General features: G+C 36.3%; 1 protein-coding gene across 1 annotated transcript in view; it reads right to left on the bottom strand.

Annotated features, from left to right (window-relative positions):
- SRBD1 (S1 RNA binding domain 1) overlaps positions 1–15,941 on the bottom strand; it is a 125,951-nt gene that overhangs the window by 75,264 nt on the left and 34,746 nt on the right. The window lies entirely within an intron of this gene.

Genomic DNA, 15,941 nt, shown 5'->3' with positions numbered 1-15,941 from the left:
AATGGATAAATTGCATGGTTTTTTTGTAGAAAACAAATTCCTTTAGCAAGACTATAAACAAAAGGGGGGGAAAAAATGAAAAACCCAAATGTCTGGGATTAGTGAAATAAAACTTCAGTTAGGTAGTGCTATGTATGTTTTTCCCCTTCTCTTTAAAGGGAATGATTTGTTCCCTCGAGTTGTGATAGATCCCCACTGGAGACTTTCCATGAGTAATATCACTAGAATTGGCACAAACATTTGCTGAAAGACCATTTCATTTAAAACCCATTTTTCAGCCAGTTACAAACATCTAAAAAAATTACTCTTCTGGACTGAAATTTCTTACGCTTCATTTCTAACCAATTATTTTTAGACTGGGAAAAAAACATCAACTAAAATAGTAAGAGTTTTATTAGTTATGCAAATATGAAAGCATAGGAAAAGAGGGCTCTATAGTTTTTGAAGAGATATCCATATACCTAAATCATAAAAAAGCAGCTAAAATAGTCTGTGTCCATGTCCTACTTTTCACATCACAATTTTCAAAGTAATTCTCCAGTCACAGGCACATAACAGAGTACTTAAGACATTCAACAATCTGCAATTCTAGCAATAAAATCTAATTATTTGTGAGACCAATTGCAAATATTTTGCAGGAGAAATAATCTTGGAACAAGCATTTTCAATCATGTTGGTTTCTTTTTGACTCCCCATTTTATAATGAGAAAGTCTTTTAGAAATATTTGAGGACTTGTAAGTCACAGTTGAACAAAGACATTAACAAAAACATAACGACTGACTCATCTTTTTCAAATACACCTATATTGTTTTCTCTAACAGATGAATAAGTTGACACCAGGAACTGCAAACCAGGAAGCTCACACCAAGTCAGATTTTTCTTGGAAGGCAAAAAAAAAAAAAAAAAATCCATCAACAGCCCAACTTCCATCCACAGCTGAAGTCCTCGAATGAACTACCGATGCCCTCCTTCTCTCATTCAAGGCTCTCTTCTCCCACCCCATTTTACATATTACTTCAAAATAAGAACAAACACTCTCAAAGGTTTCCTGCCAATTCATAACTGGTCAGCAAGAAAGGAAGGCACACTGCAACTCAATTGAGGAGTCTTCTGGAAAGCATTGCACAATGCAGACCATCAGAACCTCTACTTGCAAGTACCAGCACTCTGTCAGGGGGTCAATGGGCATCAGCTCCAATCCTACTGATCATTACATTCTTATGCCTGGATCCTGCAAGACAAATCATCAATGAAGAACGAGGGTCTTGAAATGATTCCTTCAGGTTTTGGAAACAATTGAATATCAGGCACCTAGGGTGGTTGAGAGGAGATCAGCTAGTATAACACACTTGCTCAAAGGAGGGTCAAACAAAGCAAGCTTCCCAGGGCTGTGTCCAGTCAGGTTTCAAATACTTCCATGAGTGGACACTCCAAAACCTACTATGTATCAACAGGAACGCTTGGATCGCCTGTAGCTCAGAACCGAGATCTTGATAATATTTAAACTGAGGTTTGCCCTTTCTTTTTAATAGCACTTTAAACATTTAGCACCACATATACATTTCAGAAAAGTATCTATCTGCCCCAGAAGAGTGTCTGAGAAACAAGCAGCGATTTCAAAAGTCACTCTGTTTTCAAACAGTGCTGAAAACTCACTGATCAACCTCACCTCCTCAAATGCTGTAAGTAACAAGAAAACCTGAAATTGCTTAGAAAGGAATGGAAATTTGTGCCCTGCCAATTCCTGCAGCAACAGAGCAGGCCCACTTAATTCCAAGTGTCTGATGTTAAACTGTTGAGACTATTCTTGCAGTTGATAACTAACAGCTGTTACTTAAAAAAAAAAAACAAACCCAACAATTTAGAGATCAGGGCTACAGAAGAAGAGACAACACAATATTAAAGCAATAATTGTCCAGATGAGAAAATGAGTTTATCTGGTAGAGGCTCCATGGAAGCACAACAGCAAAGAGCCTGGAGGCACTCTGGCTGGTGCAGACAACTCCTACAGGGGGTTATGGAGAACATATGCCAGAGTGGGATATACAGCGCCCTTTAATACAGCAGAGCATCTTCTGCCCTCGAGCGCCTGCTCAGCTCTGCTGGCTAGTGGGGAAGGTGGCAGAGCCAAGCCTCATCCTCAGCCTGCCCCTGGTAGACAGGCCAGTACTATCGCTGCTGCCAGAGTCTCTGTGGCCTCAAGCCAGAGCAGCACGAAGCTCATATTTGCACACCAATGTTGTCACATGCAAAAGACCGTTTATAGGGCAGGTTATGAGTTTTTTTTATATCCACTGCAGAGAATGGGTAACAAGCTCCTCCTCCACCATGAGTGCCAGACAGAAAAGCACAAGGTAAAAATATTAAATATTTCCTCCCCAAGAAAGTACAAGCTTCCAAATCTAAGCATATATAACAGTTGAACTAATTCAGATCCAAATTCTATTAAGAAATGTATAGACACAGATGTCAATATTAAGGGTCTAATTGCCATTTTCCTGCAACTTTTTTTTCCTACTAATTTATGCAATTATAAAAAGAATTTAATCCTAAAAAGCTATGTAAATACTTCTAAAATACAAATCTGAAAACTAGTTTCTAAAGTTAGTCAAACACAGGTATGCTCAGAATTCTGTTGAAGAAGTTGAAAAATTTTCTTAGAAAAAAAATAAAACCTTAAAATTACTAATACCACAAAATGGCACATCCTGGATTTTGGTTTAATCACAACTTAAGAACCAGGAACCAGAACAAACACATTTCACAAGCTCCAAGTCTTAACTTCTGAAAAAGTTCTTAAAGGCTTACAATGTCACCATCATCACAACCACCATGCAATGTACACAATTTAATTATATCAACTGTGGCACAGTAAAGAAGAAACACCAGGCTTATATTTTGTCATTAAATCCAATGGAAACTACCTTACAAATGCCTTACATGTAAGGACCAGGCAGAAAACTTAAACCATACCCACATATTCCATTAGAATTTTGAAGCAGGGCCTATTTTAATCATTAAAAGTTCCAACTTGCACTGAGTGCAAAATCTGATATTTCAGATGACCCAAAGCTGATTTGCATAAAACATCTCCCCAAAGTTAACTGCACTAATTATAAACTTTAATTTATCACAACCTAGTATTAACCACAAATTAGCTTGGCTTCATAATGCTGGTACATAAGGTCAACTAAGAAGCAATCAGCTTTGCACTTCCTACATTGCATATTAAATACATTTATACAAACCATTATATCGAACATTTAATCTTCAGATCATAAAAACTGAAGAGAATCTGCTCTGAATTAGATACCAGCACCAGCTCTTCATTCTTACTTAGCAATAGAACAACCCTTTATTCAAAAATCCTGTCTCAATCAAACATTACTCCTGCTGATGTCAGAAGCCTTGTAACCTACCACCTACTGTAAGTGCTTTATCGAAAAGAAGCCAGCAAAATGCAAAATCATTTACCCTAATTTGCTCTGCTAATAATAATCACCAGCATGGCCTTTCAAGTGAGTGGTCTTCTCCAGACATATCAAGAGGTCATTAGACAGCTTCTCTAAGGAGAAAGCTACACCAAAGTGGCTGTGGACAGGCAGGTAAAAGAGACAGCAGGGTGGCAGCAGAGCCAGCTGGGTCTAAACAAGTACAGGTGAAACAAGAGGAGTAGAGGACAGCCTTAAAGCATGCCTTTAAAAGGAATTAAGCATTTCTTTAAAAGTCTTTTAGCTGTTGCTGTTAGCTAAAGAAACAGGATCTATTAAAAGGATACTATATCACGATTTGAAAATTATTTCATTTTAAAACATTCAAATTGACAATGTCTCTGTCTATTTACTTTTACAGCAGCAGATTAGAGTTAATGTTTCCTTCAGCAGAGAGATAATCACTGAGAAGTACCACAGGAATATCCAGTTTGATTTACTTAAAAATGACAAACTAACTTCTAGAAAATAACTTTAATTAAAAAAATGACAAAGTAACTTTGAGCTGTGATTTTACACTATGAGGAAAAATAGACCAGGAACAAGTAATAACTGCATCACTGATTTTACTGAAAGACCACTTCCAAAGTATATTTACAGTACAACATCATAACACTGACAATTGAATCGCCCATGGAAGCTGCATGTCTGAACTGCTTCCCTGAAACATTCATGTCAAATTCAAATGTCAGAGTGTATTTTATCCAAATGTTAGTTCTAGTTCAACCCAATAAAAGAACTGAACAGGCAGTAGGCATGTTGCCTTAGCTGCCAAAAACGTTTAACAAAATATAAAACTTAATTAGTTTTGAGAGAGACATTTTACGTAAAAAAAAAATTAATATTAGCAATAACCATAGCTGCATATAGATGGACATCTTTTTCCCCCACCTCCAGGTTCTTCATTTAGAAAGCTCCACAGAGAACTGAGATGTTGGAATAGTATTTGCTGCTACACAAAATAACCTGATACCATTAGAAACTGTGGTATTACTTGCAGTTGCAAATAGGATTAAAGTGAAAATGTTACTTCTATGTGAGCAACAGATTTGCTTTCAGAAGTGTTGAGCGTTTGAAGGAAATGAGAATAATGTACAGAACTGCTAGATGGACATGATTACACTTACAACTGTAGGTGAAGCCACCAAAGCAACACAGATCTCCTAAAACTGAAAAGGAACGGGAAAACCAGCACCACTCTTTATCTGTCCTTCCCCCCTCCACTTGCCTGTTGTTCCTAGTTGTTGCTGCTAGGAGGGCCTGGTACTGAAGGTGCTCTATGTAGCTTGTGCCTTTTGCCATCTCCTTGCAGATGTACTCTTTCTTGCCTCTGTATCACCTACCATGACAAATGGATCATTTCTCCTTCCCTCCACTCAGTCATCGCTGACAAAACTGCTGGGATCCACTTATAGAAAGAAATTATCCTCAATAGGCACCTTCAGTTACAACCGCCTGACACTGCAGCCATCTAAATGTAATCCCTTTTCAAGCTGAAATAACCTACTCAAAGGCCTTTTGAGACACACAGCATGTCTATATTCTCTGCCTCTCACGCCCTGCAAATATCAGAAGTAAGCTGAAGCATGTCCTGTTGCTGTAGCTCCTTTCAATGTCACTCACAAAGCTTTTAAAAGACTGCCATACACTTTCTTGATAAGAAAAGTGGAATGAGTCCAGGCAAGCACAAGGCCAGTTTCAGAATCTCACAAAATTACTCCAAGTGAAGGTATAACATGGGTAGCACTCACTCCTGCACTGCCAACACCACCTGAATAACCTCAATAGCCTCAAATGAGGAATAGATATTACAATTTTAAGTAACCACAGGGGGAAAGAGCCCTTGCTTTACTGACAGACGCATTGTATTTTCTTTTCAGTCCCAGAAGATTCTCAGACTGTGAAACCTAGAATTCGTTAACATATCATTTTCAAATCTCCCTAAATTCCAAGCCATTTCATCTTTTCTTTTCAAAATAAAAGTTTGTTAATAGTTGTTCTTCTAGCAGTTGTACAAGTGGCAATTTTCTGAGGTTTACTACTCGAAACAAACCTGAAGATATTTTCAGAGGGAAACTTCAATCCAAACTTTGGATCTGTCCACAAACTTCCATTTTAACCAGTATCCACAGTATTGATGCTTCAAAGAGTAAAAAAAAAAACTTACCCCCAGCAATGGCATTATTTGTGGATATGCTCCCTCCTTCATTCTCTTAAACATTTCTAATTATTATTTAGACATATATGCAACCCACACATATACTCAAAGAGGTCTAGGATGAATTTCATCCCAAAGGTAACCTTCTGCCAGTTAAAAACCACTGAAATTAGAGTATCTAATGTAGAGTGTCTGACAGCCTAATGTAATCTAATCACCTAACCTAAGCTTCTGCTATCAGCATCAATGATAATAAATAAGTAAAATAAATAAATAAGTCTGTATATCATGTCTCAGAACAGTAAAGAAAGCCCAGGAAGAGCTGAAATGCAGAATACCAAATGTGGTTTCACAAATGAATAGGTATGAAGTTTGGCAGAATCTCAACTTAAGTAGAAACATTTTACTGGCAACTTCACACAAATGGAAAAACGCTTACTTCTCCATTAGGTTCCTACAGAATGGCTACTTGAAGACAAAATACTATCCAAATATACAACCAGGTCAAAATGTGCAAGAACACTCAGCCTTAGTACCTCACAAATCAAAGGATACATATTGTGTTTAAATCATTTTAATCTGGATGCTATCAGCATTAATCACACTCCAAGTTTGGATGCTTCCACTTAAATTAACTCTCGACAGGATTCCACAAGTAATTCCTGCTTGAGTCTTTTTACACAGTGATGAATTTTCCCAGTGAAAAATTACCAATTGCCACAGCTATTTCATTATAAAGTCACCTAAAACAAACACGTTTCTGATGTCTCTAAAGTAAGAAGATAATAGAGTAATATCACAAATGCCAAAAGCATCAGTTATTTTAGGAAGGCAATATTGACGCAAATCATAAATTAATTTTTTAATGGTTCAAATTTACATTGGTTTCTCAGTATCCAAGATTTTGTTAGCAAAGTAATAAAATACTAGTGTGGACTCATGCCATTTCCTCTCAGGCAATGGGTAAAGGCTACTAGTGCAAAATGCACAAACATGGGTAGCAAAAACCACACTGCAAGTGTCTGTAATCAAAGTAGCGAATAGAAATGAGAGGAAGGATTACCTATGTGCAATTTCGCCTATTTTAAATATGAAGTTTCTAAGTCTTTCTACTTTTTATTATTTTCAGGTCCAAACCCAGTGGTTTTCAATCTGTAGTTCACAAGCTGGTTCATCCAAAGGGTTCACAAAGGAAACAGAAGAAACCACCTCACTGTCAGTAGGCTTACCATCTCTGGAGTGAATTCTACAATGTCACAAGTTACTTTTCAATAGTCTGCAGATAAAAACATATATCCAAGATCCATCATCATTCAACTAAGTCACTATCTAACCTCTCAGCTTTAGTTTGAGCAGGTAACATCCAAGTCTGATTTAAGTTTCCACTATGAGACAAATAGAGGTATCATTACTTGAAAGGAAAAAAAGGAAGCCATCTAACACTACAGATACACTGAACCATAGATGCTAATTTTGGAAGCTCTTAAAACAGTGATGCAGCAACTTACCTGAAAACCTAAGCTTTTCTGGTTTGAGATCAGTATCAATATCAGGTTTGGAACATTTAAGGCTCAATGACTCCTCTTCATGCGGTGTCCCACAGTGGTGTCTGACCAAAACTTAGACTTATGATGACAGACAACATTTTAAAATATACTCTGGAGTTATGTGGAACAAGTAGACTTTAGCTTACTCCAGGTAGAAAACGCAAATAGTATCAGGAAAAGACGCAGATGCAGCAGTCTCCAATGCTCATTGTGAGAAGCAACAATATGTCACTAGGTCACATTTTACAGCTGAAGTTCAAACCTCAGTTTTAAGCTTGGACTGTACACAGTCCATTCATGCTCAGAGTATTAGGGCAGGGGAAAAGAAGAGGAGAGGGAACTGTTCTTGTGATATAACCTGCTGCATTGAAAAGACAGGAAACACAGCTCAAATGAACTCAAAGCTGTACAAAGTTCCCCCAGACTGTACTTCAGTGCGTCTGCCTAGACCAAGTACTTTGAATGTGCCCTGCCCCTTACTCCCCAACTGTACGCTCATTCTTTCTGCGCAATTTCCTCCACCAGCTACTGAGTTCTTTGTTCTTCTTGCATTCCTTGAATCACCTCTAGACCTTGGCTACCACTCAGACGTCCCTTAATAAAAGGCTCCTTGCATTTTTCTGCCAGGAAGTAAAAGACGTGCAAAGACCTGCACGTAACATTTCAAATGCAGACAATGACTTGAAAATATCATCCTTCAGTACCTCTACTGATACTCCAAACATCATGTGAGAGAGTCAACAGCTGTTGTGAGGAAGGGTGATTTGGTGATCCTTCAGAGAAAGAAGGATGTCAGAATGAGCAAGAACATTGATTCTGGGAGAACTGGGCATGTTATAATATTGCCTTATGTTTGTTCTGTTTTCTTTCCAGAAATCTTTCTCTGGAATTAAACCAATAAGAACCTTGTGGTGTTGACCAAATGGTACAGAAAAACTTCAAATGTTGTAACCACCTTAAAGAATAATCTAAATCATCTCAGTCTGAAATAAAACCTTATTTTTAGCCTGTTAGGAACCCTACCCTCTCAAAAATATCAAGACACTCAAATGAACTACTTTGCTACTACTGTAGCAATCTAGCAAATTTAAGATCTAATAATCCGCTTTGCTTTAAGACTATTAAATCCTTCTTCATTCCTGAGCTTTGGAAGCCTTGAACAAGTGACTTTAGGCCAGAGTAATTTTCAGCACCATCATAGATTGCATTGGAAAAACTGATAGGCACACAATGTTAAATGATATATAGGGTTTTAAAGACATCCACTACCAAGCCAAGCACACTCCAAAAATAAAATCCTCTGCTCACAGTATAGGTTTAGTAGATCTATGCTGAACATTAAGATCACTGCTACACACATTTATTATTAACTCAATTTTTTTCTAAGTGACCTTTAGGAATGAAATGCCCAGTCTTGTTCTATGAATATACCTCATGCACATATGCATTCCAAAACTGCTGTCAGGGGACCTAAGGGGCACACTGCGCAGGAACAGTAGCTCTTGTTCATTGCATACCCTCCCTCTGGTGTCTCCCAATAACCTTTTGCCCTTCCAACTTGTTCTTGTTTTGTGTTTGTAAATATTTTTTGATTCTTCCCCCCTTCACCTGACTTCCGTTGTACTGCAATACCAGCTGTCTTCTAGCTGATTAATTTAAAAAAAGATGTGTTTAATTTATCTGAAAATAACAAATACCTACAAGACAACAGGTTGTGCATAAACAGCTGCTCAGTGGGGAACATAAAATAGAAAATATAAACGTCATTTAGCAATCCTATATATAACTGACTTCTCTTAAAAACCAAAGGGGGGGGCAAGAGCAATTATTGTGATAAATTTCTCACATTTATTATCTGATTTGCAAGAGTATCTGAGATCAGCACATTTCTTATTGAAGAGTACACAAAGTTGCCCTTGATCATATTGTCACATGCTCAACAATTTTTCATCCTATAATCTTCCCTAATTTTACAGAAGACTTTGTTTGTTTAGTAACCCATAAAGGTCTGAAGACATTCCACATAGAGATTACGTAACTTAAAATCACAGCTTGACATTACTGTTACTGATTTTCTCTTGGAAAGAAAACATAGAAGGGAAGTTGCCTGAACAACCTTCCTCTTTCCCCCAAAAACTGTTTTCCCATAGATAGTCCTGGACCCAAGTCAAACCTACCCTAGTGTTCTGCAAAAACAGACTTTTCCATCAAGTTTGCAATTCCTTTTGCCAGTTACATTTACTTCCTGAACCCCGCCTTCACATTGCTAAAGTCTGGACTCCACACATCTTACTCATTTTCTAAACTAAAAGGAATTCATTCCAACTACATTGACACAATCCCAGCTAGTCCTTGTTTTCATCTTAGAAACTGTAAAGTTATTTCTCTGAAACAGAATTCAAGGGTGGTGTTCCAAAACCATGTTAAGTGTACTGCTTATAAAGTTAATTTTAAAAAGTTTCAAGTTCATGCTATGCAACCCAGAAATTAACAACTCCTATGTCACCTGTCCCACTTTATCCTCACTGCTTACTCATTTCTTTTCATCCCCTCAGAAAAACACAGCTAGAGATAGTACTGGTGTCTACAGCAAACATTTAAAACAGAGCTGGGGCAGAGAGGATTTTTTTGCTTGCTTGGACTGCTTCAGAACCTAAGATGACTTCTGAATCTCCCTTTTGAATATAGTATTGGTTTAGCTCAAGTTAGATATCAGTCTGTGGATGCACCAGGAAGAAACACTGGGTACTGTTTAAAATGTAGACACTTACTACAGTCCATGTTGTGTCAAACAAGAGACTAATTATTACCTAAAGATATGAACAATCAAGAGCAGCAATAAGAAGAAGTCTGTATGCAGAGTGAGGTTCCAACTTACAGGATTGTCTCCTGTAAATATAAACATACACAAAATAATTTTTCTTTTGATGTGTGCATGACCATGAGTTCTTACTCAGGTGCAATAAATAATAACAAAAAGTAACTTATGAAAGATACAAAAGACAGTTTGGCTGGAAATCATTACATAATTTAAAAATGTTTTCATTGACTATATCCTTCTCATGCACATTTTAAAACTGTTTGTTCCTCAAATTATTTCTTCATTGTTTAGAATTTCACTAGAGCTTGAAAAAGATGAAAGCAGAACAAAGGTTTTTCAGTGCACATTTCAGACCTGTGCATTGTTTCTATCAAATATATATTCCCTTTGCCAAAACTTCCCAAAGTACTTTCTACCTCCTGCATCAGACATCTAATGATCTAAGACGTGTAGGTGTGCATACATAAATGTGTCATCAATAGAGTTACATAGCTTAACAGACAAAAATAAAAGCTTAAAAAAAAATAATGAAAAAGAAACAGGAATAAAGTTTCCCTTATCCCTACCCCTCTTTGTACTCTCAACAGACTTGATTTAACATTAATGCAGCAAGCAATAGCTTGAAAAAGGATGCAAACCAGGTGAAACATTTGACAGACAGTGTTAAATACCAGAGGATTCATATCAACCACTTTATTTGAAAAGGTGCTTTGATGTTGGCTATCTTTCATGTACCTCTTTCATGGCACATTAATAAGGAAAACTGAGATGGGTTAAATTAAGTCCCAAGGTCATATCTAGAGTTACAGCACTGTGGGTACCTGATGAAATACGGATTAATGCTGCATGAGCCCTGAATAAATAAAACCACTTCTGTTAACCACTCAAACAAGTTTTACAAGTAGTTCTGAACTTTATTCGGCAACTAGACTTCAGACATCTTAATCCCCCCATACTGCTTTGAAACCTAATTATCATAATGTGAACCCGAATGTTAGGTCCCTTTCAAACCGCAAGTGCTATGAAGCAGAAAAGTAATGGGAATTAAGCTAGTGTAACATTAGAAATGTAGAGGCATGGAACTTGAAAGTGGCATTTGTTAAAGCTGAGAGAGTATAATGTAGATATTCAACAACATAAAACACACGTTTAAATTGAAAAGGATATTTAAAGCCTGTGCAGACACCTATAAAATACAGGCAGACGTAAAATCCTGTAGAACATTTTCAAATCAATTTCTTGCCACCAAGATCCAACTTCAAACAGTATTAAGCAGTTCTATTTTACCTTTGCAGAACATCTCCTAAGTATTCTGAAGTACACAATTTAAACATTCAAGAAGCCCGATGAGAACTTTACAAGACATTACAGACTTTTCTCTATTTGTCACACTACAAAGTGTTTGAACTTAATAATTTACTGCTGTTTACCCATGTTGCTTAAAGTTTCAAGAGCAAGAAAACATTTTGCTGAAAGTGGAAGAAAAGGATTTTGTATCAACTTTAAAACCAAGTACAACATCAAGCCACCTAAACAAACCCCCCAAAATACATGTGCCTAGTTGCATTCTTGACTGCTTGTTGAAAACAATTAACAATTCAGGATGCCTATCAAACTTGCCTTTAAATAAGAGCTCAAATACATTATTCTGAGTGCATGTTAATGTAACAATCACATTAAAAGTTCACCTGTTATTCAGATTTTCATTTAATCCAAAAAGGATGAAATGCTAAAAGTTAATCATCTGCCATGTTAACACTGAACACACTGTTGTTTCATTTACATTTCTGGTTCTGTTAAAACAAATACACTTGTCTAAAGCAGAACATCTGTTTTGGTTATAATACAATGTATCTTTGGCAAGAACTCACAATAGAACTAACATCAATAAGCAGGAGTATTTATTGAACCCTGTAACAAAAACTGATTTGTAACAAAAAAACCTGAAGACTAGATATGACTGGCTCTGGGATCTGGTCCAGTCCTAATCTAAGTCAATAAACATAGCTCTAAAAGGACAACCACATTAAAAAAAAAAAAAGAAAGTCCTACAGTTATTTAGGTTGGATGTATAGGTATCTGAAAGCACGTTGGTTACAAAAATAGTGAAAAATATTTGCTTTAAATCAAAAACTGTCAAACTGAGTCCAGACAGGGTTTGAAGCCACATGAAAAATCGTGCCATATGCCTCATTTCCTACTACTGTCTTCACTGATTTGTCTTCTCTTTGGAAAACGTCACTAAAGCTGTACATAATTTGTACTTGCCATTGTGGAGGATTTGTTTTAATTGCTGGCTTTTCATCTATTTATTAGCACCAAAAAAGACAAAGCAGTCATCAAATAAAATATTGTAATGTTTTTGAGAGAAAATTGAAATGAAGAAACTGAAGTGAAAGTTTTGGAAGTCTCTGTTGATAGCGACACAACTGAAATATTTTCAAGCGAGAACCAGTTAATTTGCTTTTCATTACACAACTTAACGTGAAATTAGGTACTCTAAGTCTGTAGTTAATTACTCACTAGAGTCAGATACTAAAGCCAAGAAATAATCTCATGCACAATTCTGAACTGAATTATTGTACAAGACTTCAGCAGCAGAGGGACAATTTCAAGATATATCAGCATGTATTGCATGTACATGCAATCAATTGTTCAGCCTGTAATTATTATTAACCTTCATTGGAAAGCATACCTGTCCAAATTAGTTGTGCACGCACCAATTGCACACAACTTATACACTATTATTGTCTCATTTCCCTGAAATTGCATGATTCAAGTTCCATACGATGAACAGGACAGAAAAATATTAACAGATTTTTATGTTTTTATAATAATTTCTGATCCTACTCCCCACTTCTGAAACAAATTAAGTAGTATTATATTACAAGCCTTATTTGCTAAGGAAACTGAAGTCTGTAGTAACTTTCAGTCAGCCACCTTTCTGTATGACAGCTTAAGAAGTTGATTGGGATTCTGGTTTTAAAACACTACAAAACAATCCGGCCTCATCTGCCAAGCCATTCTGCATTTGGACTCCTTAAAGGAAAAAGATTAGACACAAATAGAATTGGCAATTCTCTTAAACTTGCACACAGCAATGAACTGAGCTCTGTTTTGCTGGGCAAGGATTTTCCAGAGCAAAGACAAGGGCACCTGCGCGCAGTTCAGTGCATCACTGTGAGAAGCCGTGCTTGGGAAATGGTATCCTGTTATGTGCAACTGACACATTCTGTTACAGTTTAAGTACTAGAGGGGTTTTTGGTTTTTTGGATTTTTTTTTTTAATTATTATTTTGTTTAGGGTTTTGTAGGGTTTTTGGTTTATTGATTTGTTTTTCCATGTGTGGTTTCCGTTATGTTTTTTCCTCCACAGTTCAAACACCGAAATGACTTGTCAACCCATTTTCTAGTTACAACTGCAATCTGCTTAAGCAGATGATTTTTAAAAATTAACCGTTCCAACATTACTTAAGTTGCTTCTTAGCTTTTAATTGAGAAATAATTTACCAAGATCACTCAATCCAAAAATGCACCAAAGGTTTCCACAGAACTGAGCAGAGATCTGTACTCGGCCTGTGTATAAACAAAGCCCTCATATTTTCCCCCTATCATGAGAAAACAACATAATCAAGGAGAATACATAGAAACAGAAAAGTTCTTTGAGATCTGAGGCTGCATACTCTAGAGGATTTTATTTAAAACATGAAGAGGATCAGCAGAGCGTACATATTCTGCCAAGTCACCTTTCACAGATCCCTTTTAAGACATAGAGCAGTTCTCAAAACGTATGTGTACTGTCACCTATTGCTCAAATGATAAGTCACTACTAATTTCTCATTTAGCAAGCATCATCTACAGTTTTTAACTCAGATTGACATAAATTTCAGATATTTCATTAGATTATCTGAAGTGAGGAGGTAGATGTCTGGACTCATCATTCCTTTCTGTTACTGAGAAATACCAAGGGGATTAAGGAGAAACTTTTCTGGAGCTAGAAAGCAAACAGAGTAGCTATCTTTCAGGATTTAATGGCATGATTGGGAAATTCCAGCACTGGATAATGCAATGAGACCCACATAGAATTAGTTTAGCAGAAAGGAAAACATGGGAATCATAATACTCAAGAACAACTCAGTCAAGACTGTCAAAATGTGACAGTTCAGCTGCAAGTCCACCGTATTCATAAACCCACATAAATGTACACACAAACACCAGTCTACCAACTTCAACAGCATCAAATACATCACCTAGGGCACACAGTACAAAAAAAAATTGCAGGCTTCTGGTTTTCATTTTAATACACAGTAGCTCAGTGTTCTGCATACAAATTCTGAAGCAGGGACTAGCTCTTCACCACACAGAAGCACAGCACAAGAAAACCATTGACAATATAAGCATATACTGAAAGCAATTGATTATGCCAATTTTCATTTCCAGGAATTAATCTGGTAGGTAAAACAACCGCATTTGTTTTTCCTACAGATATCACAATAAATTCTGGAAAAAGTGAAAGGTTAGAAAATTATCTGTCACCAGCAGAAAAAAAACAACCAACTTGATAACTTGACTTCTGCCCTAGAGCCTTTATACCAATTTGTATTTCACAGGAGCTTTTATCAGTTCCAAGAACCTAATAGTTCTACTGGACCAAAAAAACCCACAAAAACTGATAATTATTTTGCAAATTCTATAATCTTGAACTAGAAACAGGGAGAAAATATCTAGGCAAAAGAGGAAAATGCAGTGAGAAAACCATCTGCCACAGTACTAAATAAGTACGTTTTTCTGTTAATTAATTCTTTACATTTTGTAGCATGTGATCAATAAGTAAATAAAATCACTATTACTCTTTCAGACAAAGTGCTTACATTTTAAACAGTATGAAGTGAACGATAGTGAAATTAAACCTTTGCCAAAAACATATAGTATGAGGTGTCATTAAAAATCCACTGTTTTCAAGTTGGATTCGGGAAAGAGGACGTCTAATTTTTCAGAAGCTTTAACAACCTCCTCCCTTTGCAGACAATTAAAATAAGAAAAACCCTGCTATGTCTCCTAAAATAAAAAAGAGTATCATATCTTGCACAAATTTACTTAGAAATCTTAGAAACAACAATCAAGTGCAATTAAATGATGGCACAAGTTAGTAGCTGGTAGGAATAATGTTTTCTGAACATTTCTGTAAGATGACTTCTTAATCTATGGAGAAAGGGCTCCATCAACTGTGTGTGTATATACATATATAAAATAGTATGAACAGAGAAAAGCTATAATTTTTTCAAAAATTCAGATAACTTATTTCAGTATATTAATACAGTGAAAAGTAAATATTGCCGTTAAACTTCAGCACAAAAGATAATTCAAGATAAATCACAAAAAATACTTAAAAAAAAAAAAGTGGTGAACTAGAAAGTAAGCAGTTCTGCACAGAAGAAAAGAACATTATATACTACTGTTTCCATCCAAAGTTGAAGTTGAAGTTTGAAAAGGATTTATACCTTCACTATTTTCTGCTAGGTATTAACAAATCATTTATTTCCAGATCATTTAATATCTATACGATTAGAAAGCTTTCCAGCCTATAGTTAGATAACACAAGCATTACCATTTGCAATTAAATGTCATTTTCAATTAAACCTCATTTATTAATAAACATGCAATGCCAAACACAGGTCCTTGGTTGTTCAAACTGCTATTCTTGTATACCATGTTGCAACAGTAATAGCAATGGACTGAACCTTAGGAAGGTAAAACAAAATGCTTCAGTGAGTCTCTTTTACTGACTCAGGAGAACTGCTTTCATGCTTTAAAGAGCTACAGCCATTCTCCTTTGGCTAGAAGGATGCATCATGCTTGACTCAAAAAACAAATACAAGGCAATAAAAATGAAACATTACAAAAAATTACATTTAAATGACTGC

The sequence above is a fragment of the Phaenicophaeus curvirostris genome, chromosome 2 (genome assembly GCF_032191515.1).
Source record: "Phaenicophaeus curvirostris isolate KB17595 chromosome 2, BPBGC_Pcur_1.0, whole genome shotgun sequence".
Lineage (NCBI taxonomy): Eukaryota > Metazoa > Chordata > Aves > Cuculiformes > Cuculidae > Phaenicophaeus > Phaenicophaeus curvirostris.
The sequence above is the reverse complement of the archived record's forward strand: the minus strand, read 5'-3'. Positions and strand labels throughout refer to the sequence as shown.